Source organism: Cynocephalus volans, chromosome 2, assembly GCF_027409185.1.
Source record: "Cynocephalus volans isolate mCynVol1 chromosome 2, mCynVol1.pri, whole genome shotgun sequence".
Taxonomy (NCBI): Eukaryota; Metazoa; Chordata; class Mammalia; order Dermoptera; family Cynocephalidae; genus Cynocephalus; species Cynocephalus volans.
The window spans coordinates 227173445-227189811 of NC_084461.1; positions in this window are offsets into that span (position 1 = coordinate 227173445).

A 16367-nucleotide genomic window follows, 5' to 3' on the forward strand; every position below is an offset into this window, starting at 1 on the left:
GTGAGAGGGAGCCCTTGGGAAGGCAAGGGCTGGGTGCCTGGAGGCTGCAACCGGGGACAGAAGGCTGGCAGTAGAATCTTCTGCAGCTGGTGGGGTTCTGAGAGGCAGAGCCATCGTGGCTACACAGGTGAGTCCAGCACTTGTAAAGGAAGGGCAGGCTCCTGAGCAAAAAAGCCTGGGCAACCCCTGGGCCCCACCCCTCCATAGGAGTCGCCCGCTCATGTCTGGCAAATGCCACTCCATATTTGCACCTCGATCTTTGACAGCCTCCAATATCCCATTTTGGGTTTTCCTCTCCCCCACAATCTAGTTGGTTTTGTTTATTTGGATATGTAAACATTGCCCTGGTTCTGAGAGTCAGAGCTACAGAAAGAGATACACTCAGAGAAGTGTCCCTCCTTCCGCATCCCTGACCCTGTTCCCATTACCCCTTCGTTCCACCTCTTTGCCACCCCTTCCCGCCCACCCTGTAGGTAACTGGTCTATTTACTTTCTGGTTTGTCCTGCCTGCACTTTCTTCCCACAGGTAGGCAGAGACATGCATGTCCTTCTGCCCTCTGCCTTTCTTATGGAAGGATGGTGCACCACACATCTGAGTCTGCACTTCACTTTTTTATACTCAACAATAAAAACATACTGCTTATAAATGTGAAAAAAAAATACCAAAACTACATTGCACATGAAGAAATTCCACCAGAAAGGGTAACCTCAGAAAAGGCATGTGAAATCATGACTCAACATTCCAACATGAATTTTAAAAAGAAGACGATTAATGCACAATACTAGTTGTAAAGGAAGATGAGAGACAGCATCTTTTTCCAGCACAAGGCTGAAAATTTGTTGTTTAGTGTAGTCGTCCTCATCAGTAATCTTTTTCCTTTTTTAATCAGTGATCTTAGCTGGATCTTCTGGATCACTGGCTGTGGACGCTACATCAGCACTTGCTGCGTCACCTTGCACTTTATGCTATGGAGACAGCATCTGTCCTCAAACCTCATCAACCAACCTCTGCTGGATTCAGACTTTCCTTCTGCAGCTTCCTCACTTCCCTCAGCCTTCAAAGAATTGAACACAGTTAGGTCTTTGCTCTGGATTAGGCTTTGGCTTAAGGGAATGCTATGGCTGGTTTGATCTTCTCTCTAGACCACTGAACTTTCTCCATATTAGCAATTAGGCAGCTTTGCTTTCTTATCATTCCTGTGTTCATGGAGTAGCACTTTGAATTTCCTTCAAGCAAAAAAAAATTTTCCTTTGCATTTACAACTTGGCTAATTATTTGGTGCAAGAGGCCTAGCTTTCGGCCTATCTCAGCTTTCAAGACAAGTGACTCCTCCTCACCTATTAAGTTTGCTATTTTATGTGGGCGCAGTTCATGGTGCCCCAAAACAATTATAATAGTAACATCAAAGATAACTGATGACAGATCACCAAAACAGATAGAGTAATAATGAAAAGATTAAAATATTGAGAGAATTACGAAAATGTGACACAGGCACCAACAGACTTGCTCGACACAGGGTTGCCACAAACCATCAAGTTGTAAAATATATGATATCTGTGAAGTGCAATCAAGTGAAGCGTAATCAGAGAAGGCATGCCCGTAGAAAACAATAAAACAAACCATTGCAGATAGGAAGACTACAGGAAGCACAAGGAAGTAGCTATGGTAGATACGGACACAGAAGAAAAGAGCCTCATACCCGTAGTTGGAATTCCCACAGGAGAAAGCTGAGCAATGGAAGAGAGCAAATACTTAAAAATACAATTAAGTAGGTGATGGAGTTTGGAAGTGTTGTCCCCCCAGAACTCATGTGGAAATCTGATCCCCAATGTGGCAGTGCTGGAAACTGATTGAGTCACGGGGGCGGATCCCTCATGAATGGATTCATGCTGTCCCTGGGGCGGGGTAGTAATGAGTGAGTTCTCCTTCTATTAGTTCCAACCAGAGCTGATTGTTTACAGACCCCAGCACCTCCCCTCCCCCTCCCCGTCTCCCTCCCTCCCCCTCTCTCTCTCTTTCTCTTTCCTTGTACCCACCAGCTACCTGCCACTTTCGGGCCCGTGAGGAGAAGCAGCCTGAGGCTGGTACCAGATGCAGCTGTCCTAGAATCATAAGCCAAATAAACCTCTGTTCTTTGTAAATTGCCCAGTCTCAGGTATTCTGTTATAGCAACACAAATGGACTAATACAGCAGGTATATGAACATCACTCAGCATCACTGGTCATCAGGGAAATGCCAGTCAAAACCACAGTGAGATATCACCTTACACCTATTAGGATGGCTACTGTCAAAAAGACAAAAGAGAAAAAAAAGAAAAAAAAAAGAAAAGAAAAAAGATACCAAGTGCTGGTGAGGATGAGGAGAAAAGAGAACCCTTGTACACTGTTGTTGGGAGTGGAAATTGGTACAACCATTATTATTTTGGTTTTTATATATATATATATATATATATATATATATATATATATATATTTTTTTTTTTTTTGGCATCCCATCAGTATGAGTACAGCCATTATGAAAAACAGTAAAGAGATTTCAAAAAACCAAAAATAGAATTACCATATGATCCAGCGGTTCCTCTTCTGGGTCTATGTCCTGTAAAATAAATATTATAGGTGGCCATTGTTCTGGACTAAGCTCCTGCACTAGGCACCAACAGACCAGACTATAAATCAAAATATGGTCACCCATGCTAAAGTTCCAATCACCAAACTGAAACTAAGTTGTTATCTGACCTTCCAAGAAATCAGGAGTGAGATAACAACTCATTCCCTAAACAGGGTGGTTTCAATCTTTAGTTGGCATAATAATGAAGTTTCCTCTGTTTCTGTTTTTATTAAAGGATCCAGACCCCGCGGCCTTGGTGTTATCAGCACCACACTCTCCCGAGTGAGTCACGGGGTCGGCCTGACTCTGTTTCAGTTTTTACAACAAAGAGTAACCTAAAGTAACCTGGTGTTAATCAGTCAGTTATCTTTCTGTTGTTCTGTCTCCCTGTCTCTGCCTTACAAAGAAAGTAACTTTGAAATGACCATTCCAGGGCCGGCCCGTGGCTCACTCGGGAGAGTGCGGTGCTGATAACACCAAGGCCCCGGGTTCGGATCCCATATAGGGATGGCCGGTTCGCTCACTGGCTGAGCATGGTGCTGACAACACCAAGTCAAGGGTTAAGATCCCCTTACTGGTCATCTTTTTTTTAAAAAAAAAAAAAAAAGAAATGACCAATCCACTTTTTGTTTTTTGTTTCTGCTTTCTTTAGCCCTTTCTGTTTATCGAACTAACCCCCTCTGCTCAACTCATCGGAACACTTATTCCATTTTATGGAATGAAATGTTTCCCAATTCTAGAATTGCAATAAGCCAATTGAGATTTGTAAACCAAATTATTATAATTCTGTTTTGACAACCCAAAGGAAATGAAATCAGAATCTAGAAAAATTACTCATTGCAGCATTAGTCACAATAGCCAAGATTTGAAAGTCAAGGGTGTAGATCCCCTTACCAGCCAGCCACCAAGAAACAAAACAAAACAAAACAATCAAGATTTGGAAACAACCCAAATGTCCATGAAGAAATGAAAATATGATGCATACATAAATCAAATATTACTCAGCCTTAAAAAAGAAGAAAATCTGCCATTTGCAACACAGATAAACCTTGAGCGCATTATGTTAAGTGAATAATCCAGGCACAGAAAGACAAATACTGTGTGATCTCACTTATATATGGAAGCTAAAAAAGTTGAATTCATAGAAGCAGAGGGTAGTGTTAAGTAAAAATTATAGGAGGCCATTGAATTGGACTAAGTTCCTACACTAGGCCCCAACAGACCAAACTAAAAATCAAAGTGGAGTCAGCGCAGCTAAAAGTTCCATGTCACCAAACCCAAACTAAGTTGTAGTCTGACCTTCCAAGAAATCAGGACAGAGAGATCACAGGAAATTTCCCACACATGCCAATTTAAATCTCCAACAGGCATGATGACGAAGCTCCCTCTGCTTTAATCCTTACACAAAAAGGGGGGAAAAAAATAAAAGGAATAGCCTGAAGTAACCCGATGTTAAACAATCAGTTGTTTTTCTATTGTCCTGTCTCCATACCCATTTTACAAGAAACGTAATTTGGAACAACCAATCTGCTTTTTTTTCCTTTGTTTCTGCTTTCTTCAGCCCTATTTCTGTCTATAAAGCCAACTTCTTCTGCTCAGCTCATTGGAACACTTATTCTATTTTATGGAATGATGTGTTGTCTGATTCTAGAATGGCAATAAAGCCAGTTGCGATCTTTAACTAAATTTGTTGTAATTTTGTCCTTTGATAGTAAAATGGTGATTACCAGGGGCTGGGGAGCAATAGTGGGGGAAATGGGAAAACACTGATCAAAGGGTACAAAATTTCAGTTATGTAGAATGAATACATTCTAGGGTTCTAATGTACTACGTGGGGACTGTATTAGTCCGTTTCTGTTGCTTATAACAGAAATGCCTGAAGCTGAGTAATTTATAAAGAAGCAATATTTATTGCTTTCAGTTTTAGAGGTTGGGAAGTCCAAAGTCCTGGGGAACACCTGGTGAGGGTCTTTTTTGTTGGTGACTTCAGTGACATGGGGTATTATGTTGCAAGAAAGGCAGAAGCAAGAGACAGAGCTTGCTTGGGAGAGTGTGGTGCTGATAACACCACGGCCAAGGGTTCGATCCCTATATAGGAATGGCCGGTTAGCTCACTTCGGAGAGTGTGGTGCTGACAACACCAAGTCAAGGGTTAGGATTCCCCTTACCGGTCATCCTTTTTTTTTTTTTTTTTAAAGATGACCGGTAAGGGGATCTTAACCCTTGACTTGGTGTTGTCAGCACTATGCTCACCCAGTAAGCAAACCGGCCGTCCCTATATAGGATCCGAACCCGTGGCCTTGGTGTTATCAGCACCGCACTCTCCCAAGTGAGCCACTGGCCAGCCCACCAGTCATCCTTTTTGAAAAAAAAAAAGAGACAGAGCTAACCTCCTCACTGGCTCTATTTTTAAAGTCCTCAAAACCACACCCATGATCACCATTAAACAATCAATGGACTAATCTATTTACTTGGGCATGGTCCTCACAATCTAATCACCTCTTCCAGGCCCCACCTTTCAATTACCACAGTAGGATTTCCCACCCTCTTAATACTGTCACAGTGGGGATTAAGTTTTGGGAGGACATTCAGTCCACAGCAGGGACTATAGTTAATAATACTGTACTGTGAAGTTGAAATTTACTAAAAGGTTAGATCTTAAATGGTCTCATTACACACACAAAAGATTGTAACTATGTGAAGAGATGGATGTTAATTAGCTTGACTGTAGTAATCAGTACACCACGAACATATACATTGAAACAACACACTGTAAACCTTAAATATATACAATTTTGATTAAATATTTTTAAATGTTAATATACAAGAAATAAAATAAATTATAAATAAACTATAGATGTGGGGAAAAAAGAAAAGCAGTGGTTGTACTAAAAAAAGAAAAAACATATGATTAAGAAATGTTCCTGGGCTGGCTGGTTAGCTCGGTTGGTTAGAGCATGGTGCTGATAGCACTGAAAGACCCCTGGAGCAGGCGGTCAATTGGTTTGGAGACCCTCCCAAGGAACAGCGAGACCACGAGGACGGATGCAAACAGCAAGAGGTTTATTGATCACACGGGTACCCGGGCGACTCAGTCTTTTGGAAGACTGGCGCGCCGAGTAGAGCTCCTGGGTCCTTTTTATAGCAAAAAGCGCGGGTACAGAAGCGAGAAGCGAGTTTAATTGGTCAGTTCAAATAAGCGCGGGTACAGAAGCGAGAAGCGAGTTTAATTGGTCAGTTCAAATAAGGCCTGGGGTGAGCTTCGGTTATGTGGGAGTCCTTGAAACAGCTGAGGGGCACCCTGGAAACTGGTGGGAGTCCTTGAAACAGCTGAGGGGCACCCTGGAAACTGGTGGGAGTCCTTGAAACAGCTGAGGGGCACCCTGGAAACTGTTGTCGATTTATCTAGTTCTGCCCTTGGCCTCGGGCGGAGGCCCAGGTGCATGACCACAGATATCCTGTTCGTTATCTGGTCTCAACCTCAGGCTGTACTTTTCCTATGCTAGGGACTTTTAACCAGGGTAATGTTTTGTGCCTTGCAAAATGGCGTTGCTACAGCTAGCTTAAAAAGTTCTTTCTTCATTCCCCCATTTCTTTTGTGGATAGCTCTAATCTTAGAGCGGAGTTAAAAGTTATTTTCATTATCTATAGTCTGATATTTTTGTCTAAGAACCAGGACCTTAATTGTACTCATCTTATCATTGATGAATTGGACTAACCTGTTGATGACACAGGGCCCCAGAATGAGCAACAGAAGAAGGAGTACTAGGGGCCCGATGATGGTTGATAGTAGGGTAGTGAACCAAGGGGAGCTATTGAACCATCCTTCATAGTAGGGGGGGCTTATGGCCAGACAGAGCCAGCAATGTTCTGTGGCGTTTGGGTTGGTGGCATTTAGAGCTAGGAAGGCCCCCTGTACAAGACCAAAGAGCCTGTCACCCGTGGTGGGAGGTAGAGTGCCTGGTGATAGAAGGCTCTGTGTAACAGTGCTCATTTGTGCCGCGGGGGGTTGCCTGCTAGTCATTGGGAACAGCTTATTGCTAGGAGGTCCTCGTTCTGCAAGGACGGGGTCGGGGCCCACTGCCACAGTTGGCATATTGGTGATATCTAGGCGAATGGTGAACAGTACACCTGGATCGTTTCCCGTCAAATAGAACCTTAGTCCCCAGGTTCTTCCTTGTGCCCAATCTCTGGAATTTTTTCCTTTCTCTGTGAATTTTATTTTAAGGGGGTTACACCAGCCGGAGTTGTCACAGCTTTTACTGCTACCGTTACGTTCTACAGTTATGAGGTCCCATGAGGAACTAGGTCCCCAGTAGACTGTCCCCGTGGTTTCACAACCCCATTCTTTGCAATATAGGGATTCCAGCCCTCCGCACCTTCTAGCTTCTGAAAGGGTCCGGCCATCCCGGGGGCACACGTAGAAGGGGGAAGCGGCAAGCCTGTTTCTAGCTCGGGGATAGCTGCACCCTGGGACCCCCCAGGTGATCTGATTATAAGCTTTTGTATAGTCTGAATCAGGGGGTCTGATCTGGGCCGAGCCCGATGCTATGTATCCCGGGATATCCCAGGTCTCAATACCCGCCGCCAGGGCACATACATCAGGTTTAAGATCGGGCCACCAAGTCCAAGGCGGCTGGGTAGCCTGTTTGGTCCAGACAACTTCTCCAGTTTGGGACAGTACCTTCCAGGTGAGGATCACAGGCCGGTGGGGGTTCTTACCCGGTGGACTCATTTTTCCCCCGCCGAATACGCAGCTTAAGAGGATGATCAGTCCTTTCCAGCTCCCAGGTCTCGTTTGGTGCCGGGGGTGGTGCAGGCTTGAGATGGGAAGCATGGACCCAGGCAGCGATGCCATCAACTTTTACTGCGGTCGGGGTGGTCAGCAATACCAGATACGGGCCTTTCCACCGAGGCTCAAGGTTGCTGGGTCGATGGCGTCTGACCAGCACTCGGTCTCCGACCTGGAACGGGTGGGGGACAGCTATGGTACCGGGCTGATATGTCTCTTTGATCTGGTCCCAAATCTGGGTCTTCACAACTTCTAGAGCCTTTAAGTGGGTAAATAAGACAGGGAGAAAATTATCATCGGGACCCAGTGTTTCTCCCAACTCAAGTATGGGGGGGGGTCCCCCGTAGAGGATTTCATAGGGAGTTAGACCGAACTGGCCAGGGGTATTCCTGGCTCTGAACAGCGCTAAGGGAAGGAGGGCCACCCAGTCTTTTCCACCGGTCTCTAAGGCCAATTTAGTTAAGGTCTCTTTGATGGTTCTATTCATTCTCTCTACTTGACCTGAGCTCTGGGGCCTATACGCACAATGTAACTTCCAATTTATCCCCAGTTGTGTGGCCAGTCCCTGGCTTACCTGAGCAACAAAGGCTGGGCCATTATCTGACCCGATCACCTTGGGGATCCCGAAACGGGGCAGGATTTCTTCTAGTATCTTTTTACATACAGTCAGGGCCGTTTCCGTTTTGGTAGGAAAAGCTTCTACCCATCCAGAGAAAGTATCTACAAATACTAGCAGATACTTGTTCCCATACCGGCCAGGCTTTACCTCTGTAAAGTCTACTTCCCAGTATACGCCGGGTCGATCTCCCCGTTGTCTTTTTCCGGTCTCTCGGTAGGTGGTAGCCGCATTAGTCATGGCGCAAGCTGGACACCGATTGGCGACTTCTTGGACGGTGGACCTGAGGTTCGGGATGGAGAGGCTGGTGCGGCTTGTCAGTTGAAGGAGCTTTTCTGGTCCTAAGTGTGTCAGCTGGTGTAGCCGCTGAATGAATTCTTTTCCCTGGTCAGGAGTGAGCTCTCCTGGCCTGGTCTTAGCTTGAGCAGGCTCGATTGGCTCTTGAAGCTTTGTGGTTTCTGCTAGCACCCTGACCGACAGGGCGGCTTGTTTTGCAGCCTCGTCGGCCCTCCGGTTCCCGGCCGCCACAGGGTCATTTCCTCTCTGGTGGCCCGGGCAGTGGATAATGGCGACCTGCTTAGGGAGGTGAATGGCCTCTAGCAGAGCCAGAATTTCTTGTTTATTTTTAATGTCTTTTCCAGCAGAAGTGAGCAGTCCCCTCTGTTTATATATTGCCCCATGAATGTGAGCAGTGGCAAAAGCATACCTGCTGTCCGTGTAGATGTTGATGTTTTTTCCTTCGGCTAGGCGTAATGCCTGCGTCAAGGCGATTAGCTCGGCCTTCTGGGCTGATGTCCCTTCTGGCAGGCTGCTTGCCCATACCGTCCGTTTGCCATCTACGATGGCGGCCCCTGCTCTCCGCTTACCTTCCACAATGAAGCTGCTACCGTCTGTATACCAGGCAGGCACTCCGGGCAATGGCTGGTCCTTCAGGTCCCGTCGAGTCCCAGCTTCTTCAGCAAGGATTTCTGAGCATTGGTGTACTGGGGTGGATTCTGACTCGACTGGTAGTAGGGTAGCTGGGTTCAGGACAGCAGGGGGCGCGAAAGATATCCTTTCGTTTAGCAGCAAACTCTGGTAATGAGTCATTCTGGCATTGGTCATCCACCGATTGGGGGGCTGCCGCACAATACTTTCGAGGCTGTGGGAAGCAATCACAGTCACATTTTGCCCCAAGGTTAACTTATCAGCGTCTTTGAGGAGGAGTGCCACTGCAGCAACCGCTTTTAGGCAGGTTGGCCACCCACTGGCCACTGGATCCAGTTTTTTTGATAGATAAGCTACTGGCCGTCGCCATGGTCCTAGGGTCTGAGTAAGCACTCCTCGGGCTACACCGGCTCTTTCATCTACGTACAGAGTAAATGGTTTGGTGAGGTCTGGGAGAGCCAAGGCGGGGGCAGACAGCAAGGCTTTTTTTATGTGGTCAAAAGCCTTTTGATGCTCCTCAGTCCAGGTAAAAGGAATGTTTTCCCTTGTCAGGGGGTACAAGGGTGCAGCCAGGGAAGCAAACCCAGGAATCCAGAGCCTGCAGAATCCGGCAGTACCCAGAAATTCGCGGACCTGCCTGGGGGTTGTGGGAGTAGGGATCTTCATAACTGTAGCTTTCCGGGCCGGGGTCAGCCATCTTTTTCCCCCTTTGAGCAGGTACCCCAAATAGGTGACCTCTTTCTGGCATAACTGGGCCTTTTTAGCTGATACCCGGTACCCCAACTTACTCAGTTCCTGCAAGAGCTTTTGTGTCCCTCTTTTGCAGCCTTCATATGTGGGAGCTGCCACTAGGAGGTCGTCCACATATTGGAGTAATATGACCTGGGGGTTGAGAGCCCTAAAAGGAGCTAAATCTCGGTGGAGGGCCTCGTCGAAGAGAGTGGGAGAATTTTTGAACCCCTGTGGCAGCCGTGTCCAGGTCAGCTGACCTGTGTTACCTTTTTCTGGGTCTCTCCACTCGAACGCGAACAGTGGCTGGCTGTTGGGGTGTAGTCTGAGGCAAAAAAAGGCATCCTTGAGATCCAGGACTGAGTACCAAGTGTGACTAGGCGGAAGGGAACTCAGGAGGCTGTATGGATTTGGGACCGTGGGATGAATGTCTTGCACCCTTTTGTTAATTTCTCTCAAGTCTTGGACTGGCCGATAGTCATTGGTCCCTGGCTTTTTTACTGGTAGCAGAGGGGTGTTCCAGGGCGATTGGCAGGGCACTAAGACCCCTAGGTCTAAGAACCTTTGGATGTGGGGTCTGATGCCTTCCCGGGCTTCTTTAGTCATTGGATACTGTCGGACGGCCACCGGTGAGGCACCTGATTTCAGCTCTACTACTACTGGTGGGACGTTATTGGCCAGTCCCATACCTGTCTTTTCTGCCCATACGGTGGGAAAAAGTTGGAGCCAGGATGGGTCGATGGAGGGAGAGGCCGGCTTTTCATACAGCCGGTATTCTTCTTCTAGGTTTAGGACCAGGCACATGGTAGAGTGATCTCCCCATGTTACTTGTGGGCCCTCTGTGGAAAACTGGATTTGAGCCTTCAGTTTGGTCAGGATGTCCCGGCCCAACAGAGGAGCAGGGCACTCAGGTATGACCAAAAAGGAATGGGTCACTTGCCTATGTCCGACCCTTAAAAGTCTCTGAGTGGTCCAGGGGTAGACGTTGCTTCCTGTCGCTCCTTCTACAACTGTCCGTCTAGGCCCTATTTTTCCCATGGGTTGGGTCAATACCGAATGTTCAGCCCCGGTATCGACCAGGAACTCAATGGGGGTCCCCTCCACAGTCAGTGTTACCCTAGGTTCGGGGAGGGGGTCCGAACCCCGACTCCCCTAGTCATCTAGGGATAGAACCTTGGCTTCTCTGATGTTCTTTTTCCGGGGACATTCTCTTGCCCAGTGACCCTTCTCTTTACAGTACGCGCATTGGTCTTTGTCTAGAGGGGGTCTTCCATCCCTAGGTGTTTTCTTTGCCCGGTTGCTCAGGTTCCCTGTCTGCCTATCTCTAGACCCTCTTTCACCTACCACTGCGGCCAAAATCCTAGTCAAGTTTTTTTCTTGGCGCCTATCGCGCCGTCTCTCTCTCTCTTCTGTCTCTTTTTTTTTTTCTTTCCTGTCTTTCTTCTTCTGTTTCTCTCTTGTGGTACACCTTTTCTGCCTCCTTTACTAAGTCTTGTAAGGAAAAGTCTTGGAGCCCCTCTAGTCTTTGTAACTTTTTCTTGATATCTGGGGCTGACTGGCCGATAAAGGCCATGGCAACTGCCGCCTGCTGTCCCTCAGAAGAGGGGTCAAACGGAGTGTATCTCCTATATGCCTCCATCAGGCGTTCCAAGAAAACCGAGGGGGGTTCTACCGGTCCCTGCAAGACCTCTCTTACCTTAGCCAAATTGGTGGGGCGCCGGGCTGCCCCTTTGAGACCTGCCACTAGAGTCCGGCGGTAGACCAGAAGACGCTCCCTACCTTCGGCCGTGTTGTAATCCCATTGAGGTCGATTGAGGGGGAAAGCCTCATTAATGAGGTTCTCGAGTTGTGTAGGGGCCCCGTTGTCCCCGAGAACGTTCTTGCGGGCCTCCAGAAGAATCCTTTCTCGCTCTTCAGTGGTGAAGAGGATCTGGAGTAGCTGTTGGCAATCGTCCCAAGTGGGCTGGTGAGAGAACATAAGGGACTCAAGAAGTCCCGTGAGTCCTGCTGGTTTTTCAGAAAAAGAAGGATGGTTAGACTTCCAATTGTAAAGATCTGCTGAGGAAAAAGGCCAATACTGCAAAGGGACCAAGCCACTTGGCTCGGCTGGGGGCCCTATGGCTCGGAGGGGCAAAGCTACGGTGGAGTCAGGACCCGAGTCGCCTTTCGGACTGCGAGGTTGGCGGCTCCTAGTCCCTGCAGCCGGTCCTTCAGGGTTGGGGTCACTGGGTGCTCGTCCTGGTGCCGATCTGTTTGGTTGAGGGGCCAGAGGGGGCAGCGGAGCCGCCGGGTAAGGTGGGGGTTCAGAGAGGGAAAATAGGTCATCTGGTGTCGGGAGGACGGGGGGTTGGGGAGGGGCGGAAGGCTTCCTTGTAGGTGGCCTTTGAGTATTTTCTGATCCCGAAACAACAGCGACTTTGCTGGAGGGTGGCACCCAGGGAGGGGGATTCTGGGCGAGGTCTTGCCATACCACGACATATGCAACCTGGTCCGGGTGTCCTCCGATCTCCTGGAAAACAATCTTTTTAACTGCAAAAATGACAGAAAGGTCAAAGGTTCCCTCTGGCGGCCAACCTACGCCGAATGTGGGCCACTCAGACGAACAGAAAGTCTGCCATTTTCCTTTTTTGATCTCCATGGACAGATTGTGAGCCCTGGTTTTGACATCTTTCCAATGATCTAGAGTAAGGGAGAGAGGCGTAAGGGCACCTTGCCCCATCTCGAAAATTTCCAATAGGGGAACGACGACGCAAAGACCTATCACAACTAAGACAAAAAGAAACCAGAAACGGCGACGAGACCGAGTGCCGTAGAAATAGAAGAAAGAGTCCGATGGCAGAGCGCGCCTCCCGAGACGCGGTGAGACCAAAACACAATAATCCTCTGCCAAGGGGTCCACCAGGCGTCCCTGGTCCTCCCCTGATCCTGGGACGTCTCCCAGGATTGCCGGGTGGCGAGCCCCCGAACACGTCTGTTCGCTACCCGCACTTCGCTCCCAGAGCGACTAACCCGGAACAAACTGAAACCAAAATGTGCGCACCCTGAGGGACAGTCGAAATCACTGAGTCAGACACAGAGACGAGACACAGAAACAAGACACAGAACGAGACACAGAAACAAGACACAGAACGAGACACAGAAACAAGACACAGAACGACTGCTGGCCAGCTTACCTCCCGTTGGTGGGTCGGTGGTCCCTGGGTGGGGGTCTCCGAATCCCGGACGAGCCCCCAAATGAAAGACCCCTGGAGCAGGCGGTCAATTGGTTTGGAGACCCTCCCAAGGAACAGCGAGACCACGAGGACGGATGCAAACAGCAAGAGGTTTATTGATCACACGGGTACCCGGGCGACTCAGTCTTTTGGAAGACTGGCGCGCCGAGTAGAGCTCCTGGGTCCTTTTTATAGCAAAAAGCGCGGGTACAGAAGCGAGAAGCGAGTTTAATTGGTCAGTTCAAATAAGCGCGGGTACAGAAGCGAGAAGCGAGTTTAATTGGTCAGTTCAAATAAGGCCTGGGGTGAGCTTCGGTTATGTGGGAGTCCTTGAAACAGCTGAGGGGCACCCTGGAAACTGGTGGGAGTCCTTGAAACAGCTGAGGGGCACCCTGGAAACTGGTGGGAGTCCTTGAAACAGCTGAGGGGCACCCTGGAAACTGTTGTCGATTTATCTAGTTCTGCCCTTGGCCTCGGGCGGAGGCCCAGGTGCATGACCACAGATATCCTGTTCGTTATCTGGTCTCAACCTCAGGCTGTACTTTTCCTATGCTAGGGACTTTTAACCAGGGTAATGTTTTGTGCCTTGCAAAATGGCGTTGCTACAGCTAGCTTAAAAAGTTCTTTCTTCAGCACAAAGGTCAAGGGTCTGGATCCCCTTACCAGGTGGTCAACAAAAAAATTATAAGAACTCAGAATATTGTTCCCATAAGCCCTTCTTTTTTAATTTTTAACTATTTTGGCTTTTTAAAAATACAAAATTCCATACACAAAAATAGAATACAATGAACTGTCATGGAACCATTACCCAGCTATGTAAATTACCAGCTCAGATCCCAGCTGTCTTATCAGCTCATCTGTAAATACTTCATTCTTGAGAAACTTTCTGGAGGACTAACTGACCAACCGAGAGATAGCAGAAGGCATTTCAGCAAAAGGAATGGCAGAGAGCTCTTATTTCAGTTGCAGATCTAAGGCAAAACAAAGGTGTGGCTCAGGGTAGAGGGATGGAATGTAGATGCTACACGTTCTCACAAAGTAGAGACGAGACAACTAACAGAAAAAGAGGGAGAGAAGGAGAGGAGGTGAAAGAAAAATCTGCCCCTTGCCTCATACGAATCTGATGGGAGTCAAAGCTGAGAAATTAAGTAGTAGATACTTCAGCATCAGTATGAGTGTAGAGACAGGGCTGGCCCATTAGCTCAGTTGGTTAAGAGTATGGTGTTATAAGGTCAAGGATTTGGATTCCTGTACTGGCCAGCTGCCAAAAAAAAAAAAAAAAAGTGCAGAGATAAATACAAAGAAGGCTCATCCTACTGATTGTAAAAGGGTGGAGCCCTATGCAGAGGGAGCACAGCTCACCAGCAAAAGCAGTCGTTTGTAAGAGAAGAAACAAAACGTGATGTTAGCCACTTTGTGTTTGGCTAGATGGGGAACTGGGATTTGGAGACTTAGGAATTATTTGGGGAATTGCTAATGGAAGAATTCATCTTTAGAGACTTGATTGAGACCCAACAGGTGTAGTGACCACAGCCCTCTACCCGTCAAGCAGTCTGGTCTCAACTCATTTCATGAACCTAGGTGGAGACAGGCCTGGGCACGTATAGGCTCCAGGGCTCCCCCTGGCTTTGTGCCCTCTGTGTCCGAGACATGGGGCAAAAGACAAGTCCCACCTGGCCCTACCCTCCAGGGCTCACAGTGTTGGGCAAATTGAGGCACACAGGAACAGGAATTTTCACGGTACCATGGGAGTGCCAACTCTACCGGGCTGGGGGCAGTGTGGAAGGGACTGCATGAAGAACCTGCATGGTGTCATGAAGAACCTGAAAATGTGAAGACTCATTGTCATCCACTAGGAGAACAAAAAATGGCCATTCATGCATTCATTATAGCCAGTGTTGCCTGAGCACTATTAAAATTACTGCAGCTTTTTTTTTTTTTTTTTTTTTTTTTAGTGGCTGGCTGGTAAGGGGATCCAAACCCTTGACTCTGGTGCTATTAACACTTAGCTCTAACCAACTGAGCACCCAGCCAGCCCCAGGAGGGCATCATTTTGGACTAAATTCCTGCACTAGGCTCCAACCGATCAAACTGAAAACGAAAATGGAGTCACCCCTGCTAAATTTCCAGTCACCAAAATAAAACTAAGTAATTATCTGACGTTCTCAGAAATCAGGAGAGGCAGATAAGAGCCAATGTCCCTAACAGGCCAGTTTATTAAATCTTCAATAGGATGATAATGAAGTTCCCTCTGCTTTAATCCTTAAAATAGCCTGATGTTAACTAATTGGTTATTTTTCTATTGTCTGTCTTCCTGTCCCCACCTTACAAGGAAAGTAACTTTGAAATGACCAGTCCACTTTTTGTTCTTTGTTTCTACTTTCTTCAGTCTTTTATATTCGCCAGTAGCTAACAACAATAAAAAACCAACCTCTTTTGCTCAGTTCATTGGAACACTTATTTTCTATTTTATGGAATGATGTGTTGTTCGACTCTAGAATCGCAATAAAGCCAGTCAAGCACTTTAACTAAACTTGTCGTAATTCTGTCCTTTGATAGCACCATGCTAGGCACTGGGCGTGCGCTCATAAGTAAAAAGGGATTCATTGCAGGCCCGGGAACAACCATCACAGAGAAGCACTCGGATTAATTCACCGTAACTGTGAAAAGGACTACAGGGGGTGCGAGAGCGTGTCACGGTGGCACCCCCCATTCTGAGAGCGTGAGTGTGTGTGGGCGAGCTCAAGGAAGCTGAGACCTGAAGGATGGATCAGCAGGAGCCAGCGAGGCAAGGGCGGCGTAAGGAGACCATTCCAGGTAGGAGAGCAGCACGTGTGAAGACCCCGAGGAGAGCTGGAGCTGATGGGGAGGGACCTGAAAAGTCACCGCGGCTGAGGGCAGAGGGGCGGGGTGTTGTGAGAGGAGGCGGGGAAGTGGGGGAAGTCCAGGTAACACCCGGACGACTCCAGCTTTGATTTGCTACCGAAAACCTCATTTTCAGCAGCCCCATGAGGAAATGCATCCATTCTCAGGGAGGTGTGGCGGCGGCAGGTCCCCGGAGCGGGTTCTTCCTATATTTCTGCTGTGCCCTAATCGGCAAGCTGGCCTGTTCCTCCGGCGGCTGCCACAGTCTAGGGATCATTTCCAGCCACAAAAATATCCAGTCAAAGACTAGGAACTGCTTCGTCGTCTTTTTATTTTTTAATTTTAAGAACAACAAAAAGCCTTTCTTGGAAGCCCCCCCCCGGCCATCAACCTGGCCTCTCCTGCCCAGGTGAGAGCTGGGCACACACCCGCGCCTAAGCAGTCACCCGGGAGAGCCACTGAGGCCCCCGGAGGTCTACCCCTGGGTCTCACAGGGGATAGGTGCACGCCAGAATCACGTTGGGGCTCCCCCATCCAGCCCGAGGCCGTCTCTCCCGACCCTGGTCCCCGCTCCTGGGGCCGGGGACTCCGAAAATGCATGACGTACCCCAGACTGC